Consider the following 7,689-nt stretch of genomic DNA (forward strand, 5'->3'; position numbering starts at 1 on the left):
AATATTTAGAGCTTGGAAAACAAAGGCATTCCTTTGTCATGGTCAATTCAGAGCACGAATAAGATTCAGCTTTTACTGTGAAAATGTTCACTCTACATTAGATTAGGTCTTTTGTTTTTTGAGGAAACTGCTGTAGGGCCAGAGTTTAATTGAAGTTTTGTCTAAGGTGAGAGACTATAACAATTGAGTTTATCTTTTTCTGGAGATCTCTTTGTATTAGTTCATGTAATCCAGATTCAAAACATTTATTTCAGTCTTTGCTTTCATTTCTGTTATGGATCCAGTGAAAGGAGGGATGTGCTGGCACCTTTGCTTGTCCAGTGACATATTTGTTCATGTATCCAGTTCGCATGGGTCAATGAAGAGGCTTTCCTAGTACTTTCAGTTATACTATGCAATAGAATAGAGCAAGGAATAGAGATTATTGGAGATGGATCAGAAAGTTCCCTAATAAACACTTTAGTGGGTGTGCTTTGAAGGCAGAAGTAGTGATGTCTTGTCCACATTAACTTACTCAACCTGATGCTGCTTAAGAAGACACAAATGGAGCCTACCTTGAAAGGTTGCCAAGGGGTTACTTTTGAATAATCCCTTGATGTGCTGCAGGAAAGGAATTGAGGAAATAATGTATTTTAATTCAATGAATGTTCTGCAGGAGGAATTACATAGGATCTTATCCAACTTAAAGAAGTGTGCCCAAATAATTCACCCTTTTCCTGGTAGACATTAGCACAACCATTAGACTCTCTTTCAAGTTCAGGATGGGAGTGTGCATTTGTGTGAATGCATCTTAAATAACTAGCACACTCTGTCATTATTTTTGTTGTGTTTGTACAGCTTCTAGCACAATGAGTTTATGAATTGACCTCATTAGAAGTATTGCACAGAAATAATAAACTATGTTAATAAAAGAATTTTGAAGTAGAAGGAATGAAGAGATGACAAATTTGCAGAATACTGAATTATTCTTTGTTTTCATTATGTTTCTAAATGCAGTGTAAGCTGAAGGTATTTGAGTCATTACTTAATCACAAAGCATTGTCAAGACAACTAGGGTAACGTGTGTCTTTGACTGCCTTTAATTGTGGAAGGGGGGGAATTAAGAAACAGTCTCTCCGTCAGGAGTGCAGACAATAGTAGTAGCAGAATAGTTAAAATGTATTTTAAATTGATTTTTTTCACTTTTTAAGAGATATTAGACAGGCTTCTTCAGCACTGTGCAGGCTTCAAGAGAACAAGAATAACAGGAACTAATTTAAATTCCAAATGCATCCCTGTCTGTGTAACCAGCATGTTGTTGTACTGTGCAGAATTGTTCAGTGTGGATTAATATTGTTGACTAAATTTATAGAGTGCGAGGGAACAAAGATTGAACTTTGCTGGGGTCTGGATTTTCCCTGTTTCTTGAAAGGAGGGCAATGGATACAGAGTATTTGTGCACGGAAGAAAAAAGATAATAAAAAACCAGTGTCTATTTGCTAGGGGCAGAGGGAGGGCACGATTTGCTTTAAGTGGTATCTCCACATTTAGCTACTGGAGGAACAAGTGCTTGGGAAAAACCACATGGTGCTCAAAGCTCTCTCTTCCTATTAGAAAAAAAATAAATCTGTCCATGCTCAGCAGTCAAGATGGAACATTAATTAATGCAATGCAGAAATCACTAGGAACAAAAATGAAATTAATCCCTTAAATATGCTATTTTTATTCCACGATCTTAGCCTCTCTTCCCAACTTGCATGCATGCGTTTCTCTATCTCCAGTGAAAGTGGAGCAAACGTATAAATGTTGGCAGCATGAAGACCTGCTCATAATCCTCTGTCTCTCCAGGGGACAGGAAAGCAATGAGCTTCAGATTTTTCCAAATGAGTTTGAGAAAGGGCTGTTTTACCATGGCTCAGGTGACTGCCTGCAACTGCTATGGCTGGGCTTTGCGTATGGGTTGGGAAATATCTTCAGGCTTGGCTGGTGAAATGGCTCGGTGAGCCAGAGCAGTGCTGCACTGCCATTGAGGCGATGGGCCCAGGTGATTCTAGTGTAAATAGACTACAAAGCGTAGGTGGGACTTTAGAAGCACTGGGCATATCTGCTAATTATTTTAATTTCATATTGCTCGCTGGAGCCAGATCAATTAAGAGGAGAAGGTGATAGTAATTACTGTCTGAGATGTACTGTATATAATTCCTTCTGGGTTGCAAAGAAGGGGGGGATCGTCAGTGGAACTGAAGGCACCCCAAAGGAAAAGCGTTTCTGCAGCCTCTAATTAGTCTGCAGAGCTCACTGACACACAATATCATTGGGAAGTTTCCAAAACCTATTTGGCCAGAGGAGTTGTGACAGGGAAGATTAGCAAATAGTTCTAAGCAGGTGCATTGCTGATGCCTGGTCCCCTGCTCCTGGGAGCAGATTCTGTGTCTAAACCTTCGTGTTGCCCAGTCCTGAGCTTGGTGGCAATGCAGTAGGAGTGGAGATCAGGCCATAGCTTTCCTCTCCCCGGATGCCTGCTTGTTGTGGGATGAGAAGTTCATGAGATCTTTGTCTTCCTGACAAATTCAGCTGAAATGAACTCGAAGCTTCTGAAGTGACCTGGGAGGGGATGAGGGATGGCACAAAGACACATACAGGCAAAGAGATGCTCCAGTGGTTCCCTGAAGAAGTAGGCTGAAGCACCAAAGAGTCACACCATCAAGGAGAGATGGAATGTCCCATTCTGGTAAACCTGCAAATTTGAATTAATGGTCATAAGGACAGTTGCTAGATTGTTGCATGCCTGTCAACAGCAGACAAGGTTGAACTGTGGTGCAAATTAGATGTTTTGAAAGAATGTCACAGATCTGACAACAAGGATTATAGTGCCCTGATTCTGTATGACAGTTTCTGTTGTTCCTTATTAATAAGTATTTCTGGGAAATCAAAAAGATAAAATGGGTAAGAGAGCAAGTGGGAGGACAGAAGAGGTAATGGTGTTTGCCCAGAGCAATAAAAACAGTGTCCTGATGCACAGGAAGAGCCTTCCATAAGATAAAAATGCCCAAACACAATTCTTAGCCTTCAGCTTTTTTTTATTTAATTCTTGGGAGTATGAGGTGCATTTGCCCATATTCATTTGTCCAATTGCAACATTATTTTTGTGACTTGTAACTCTAGCTCTCGTGTTTTGTGATTTGCTGGTAGGAGTGAGAAGTCTTTTTTTTTTTTTTTTTTAGAGTAGAGAAGAAAAACAATGTAAATGTGTCAACTCTAGGTTTTCTCAGGGCTAATCTGTGGAAACCATGAGAACATGAGAATTGCTTTGGTTTTTGGTGCTTCCCATGTCAAATTTGATTCTTTCTCATTCTTTCTTCAACTTACTGTTCCCACTACTTCTCCCATTGTGCTGTGCAGGCATTGCCCTGCTGCTACACAGTCTTGTCCAGTTTGCTGTGAATGCAGTTTTAGTTCTAGAAGTGTCTGTGGAAGCTCTGGGGCTAGGCAATGTTTCATCCAACACCCTTGCTCTAAGGGCCATCCTGACTCTGTACATTCTGTTGACTTATTGACAGGCCAGATCTCCTTGAATGTGTAGCAAGTCTATAGATCAGTAGCCAAGGTTGTCCTTGTTATTTTTTGTGGGTGACAGCAGTCATTCCTCAGTGACTGTGGCAGTCCTTCTTCCTAAGCTTGCTATTCCACAATAGCACTCTTGCACTTTCTTCCATTTCACAGTTGTTTTCAACAAAAGACTCTGTCCTTGTATCATCTTTCTTGCCAAAATGAAATTCTGCCTTGTTGCCATTTACATATGTGATGCCACAAAAGAAGGACAGACTTTCAACTTCTACTTTGTCTTGAAAGGGATGGAGATCAGCCTAATGGTCATTTAATGAGCTCTTCCCAGCAGATGCTAATATGCCCAGAAATAACATGGCACAGACAGAGTTTTAATGAATGAAGAATGTGGAACAGGTTTTATTATAATTTTCAATTTTCTTTTGAGTTAAGCAAGCTGCATGAATATCCAAAGACATTTCTCTCTATTTGTCAACAGATGAATGCCCTCTGAATTGTTAAGGGCATCATTTTGTGAGCAGAGAGATGTTAGCCCCAGGCGTCTTGGCTAAATTGCAATTTGGGTAATTCTGTTTCACCTGCCTGAATTCCCCATTAGCTTCTGTTGGATGCAGAGCTCTTCTCTGCTTCTGCCCTGCACTGCTGTGCAGTCATACTATCCACTATTAAACAGCTGCTGCCCATAAGTAGCTGAAACATTTGGGGATCCTCTGGGATGAATAGCACTGTATAAATATGAAATGATACCATTATCATGTTTGAAGTAAGATTTAATGTAAACAAACGATTGTTTCAGTAGATGGTGCTCAGCTGAGTTATAGCAGCTAAGGGGCTCTGGGGAAGCAGTGGAGTACCAGCAACCCTTCCCACACATCACTGTATCTATGAGCTCCTTGAAGAGGGAGTAAGGAGAGAAGCTTCTTCCCTTCCAGCTCATGAAGGGAATGATGCCTCCGAGGGGCTGGAAGCAGTCGAGCCAGCTGCTGCTACCGAAGCAGAGCCTGCAGACCTAGGCAGAGTCAGTTTCTTGCCCATCTTCAGGAGGCGAAAAAGGGAGATGTTTTTTCTGCCTCTGCAGAGAGGTTCATTACTGCCTTCTCTGGGTTCCAATGGGAGAGACAAGCGTCTCCTTGAGAGAGCGTGTCAGGTTAACGATTTCCGTCCTCTGGCTACTAAGTTATCTAGCATATTTTTTAAGCTGTGGTGATAGTAGCGGGAAGGAGCCATTCCCCCAGATGCTCTCATAGGTCAATTTTCATAGCCACTATTGAGTTATCGCGCAGCACTGCTGCGGTAATGACCCGGCAGTTAGCTTCCAGACACCAGCGTCTTATTTCCTGAAATGTGTCTTCCCACAAAAGTTCAAAATGTCACTCACTTTGCACTAATGAGGGGAAATTGTGTTGTAATCTATGGACAGGGATTTGCTTGATGCATCCAGCCAGAAATGCTGGACAAAACCCAAGGCTTCCAAACTAAACAAACTTTTCAATAAATATATACATTTTGCTCACAGCATACTTGGTTTAATACAGTGAGTGCCATTAAATTTGTGTCATTTTGTGACAGAATCATTCGATTTTATGACATTTTTGGTAATTCCCCACTACAAGCATTAGTAAGGATACAAATGCCATCAATAATGGCAAGGGAAAGTTGTTAAGGCACTGAGCTGCGCATAAAAATTCTAATTATACAAGGGGAAAAGAGAAAGTAGTAAATAGATAGCTGGGTCAGTGGAGATGGAGGTAGCTCTTTTTCAGCAGCACAGACACATCTGTCATCTGCCCCAGAGATGTGAACTGCTGGAGCCAAATCTCCTGGACCTTCTGTCCGTAGCACAGATGCAGTGCTGTGACCGCGACTCATTGCCCTGAGGATTTGAGGGGAGCCTTTGCAGGAATGTAGCCTATGCAACTTCTCTAAAAATATTTTTATTGAATAAATGCAGTATTTAAGAGATCACCCTCTGTGTTTCTGATGGAAACCTCTACTTCAAACAGCTCCTTCTTTGTTGCTTACAGAAACACCAGGAGAATCACTAGATTTACCATCTCATTATCACCTTCGTGGGGATGCTTCTTTTCTATTAGTGTTTTCATGTTGCCTTACAGAAAGAAAAAAAAGAGAAATAAGTGTACAGAGACCTTTGAACAAAAGAAACCGCGAGACAGATTCTCAGCTCAAGTCTAATATTTAACTGTGATTGTGATCAGTGGAACTGTGTTGATTGACATAGGCAGCAAATCTGGGCAGGACTCAGGTGGCTGCTGTGCCTTAACATTGACTCTGAAAAGCCTCTGTTTCTGAATGCCTCTGATTTTTAGCATTAAGTGCTCTGTAAGGTGCACGTTGTTTTCTGATGTGTCATCATCTGAATTGCTAAGAAAGCTCTCAAATAACGCTGAGTTAACTCACTGCCTAACAGAAGTAAGCTCAGAGCCAAACATTACAGGTTCAGTGTCATAAAACACATCTTCCTTAACGAAGCGCCTGTCGTGAAGTCCATGGCCCATTTACCATCTATCAGAGGGAAGTGCTTAAATACCTTCGTGTAGGTCTCTAAATGAGGTGGCTCAGTCAGAAGGTAGTTCTCTCCGGGTGTCCTGCAGTCAGTGCAAAGAGATGCTCCTTCTGTAGATGATTCACCAACTTCCAGGTGAGCCCATCTTTCTGCTTTGTAGAGGAGCACAGACAGATGTCTGAAATGAGTGAAAATCCTCCTGGAGTGCGTAACAGTATTTCTGTTTGTGCTCTCTTGCCTTGTCTCAATCAGCAGCACTACTTCTCTTGGTACTAATGCTTTTAAGTACCCTGAATGCTTTATGTGCCAGCCTTTTATTGTGCTTTATCACTGGGAGGTCACAGTCTTGTTCATCTAATTATTTTCTGCTGATAATTACTGTTAGTATTTTATGCTTACTGTTTTATGCTACCACATAGGGATAGAGTCATGGTGCTAAGCACAATGCAGAGCATAATAATAAGGAGAAAATGGTGCCTACATGAAAAATTTACACATGCAGTGTGTGCACAGTGCATCATTTTATTAGGAAGGTGGAGCATGTGGCCTTCCAGTGATAATCACATTTGATGGGCAGGATGCAGCCTCCAACTCCCAGTTCTAAAGCAAGAGCAAATATTTACACCCTTAACAAGAGTACATGGAGAGCAGCAATATATATATGTATGTATGTATATATGTATGTATATATGTATGTATATATATGTTTCTATGCATTTGTATTACATTCCTGTAGACACATTCCTCATTCAGGTAATGCATTCTTCTTTTCCTGTCAACACAAAGCATCACAAAGCATGTGCATGTGCAGGACCAGTCCTCACACAAGATCAGTCCCATTATTTACTCGTCATTTCTCTACCATTCCCTGCTGTGTTGTGGTATCTCTACAGCCCCTCCACTTGCTTTTCCTTCCACATTATGGACCTCAATTTCTCTCCACACCGATGCGCCCAGTGCTGCAGGAAATGCCAGGTGCCTGACAGTCATGCCTTTCATCTTCCAAATGATACGAATACAACAGGGAGAAATAGGAAAACCTTTCAAGAAGAAAAAGCAGCCACTGTTCATTGTCTTCTTGGGGCATGAGTGGGGCCTTCCTGAGAATTTCTGTGGACTTCAGGAAATCCAGTCCTGCCTTTAATCTGGCTGTTTGATTACAGTTACCGAGGCAAGTCTTTTAACTCCACTTCCCTGCAAACAGGACTTTTCTTGGCCTTTCACTGCAGTGTTTCTTTCAGCAGTGTCTGTCCATTACCTGCTATCAGCAGTCTCTTTTAAAGAGCTGGAAACCTTATCCTCAAGTTAAAAGGGAATTTCACACAATTTTACTAGTACTAAAATTTGGCAGAGTTTCATGGGCCAGGATAAGAAAAGGGATTGATCTGTATAGTCAATAGGTTGTCTGCCCACTTCTCCCTATTCAACAACCAACCCTTTGTGGGCAAAGCGGTTCTGGTGAGGAGCAGCACAGCATTGTGCTCTCAGGCCGAAGACTATAAAAAAGTATATTGAGGCAGAAACTCTGCACTTATCTCAGCATGATGCATTGGTATGCCAGAGGTCCGGTCTCAGTACTCCTCAGAGCTTTTTCCTATAGTATCACCTTTAAACAAAGA

The sequence above is a fragment of the Meleagris gallopavo genome, chromosome 22 (assembly GCF_000146605.3).
Source record: "Meleagris gallopavo isolate NT-WF06-2002-E0010 breed Aviagen turkey brand Nicholas breeding stock chromosome 22, Turkey_5.1, whole genome shotgun sequence".
Classification (NCBI taxonomy): Eukaryota; Metazoa; Chordata; class Aves; order Galliformes; family Phasianidae; genus Meleagris; species Meleagris gallopavo.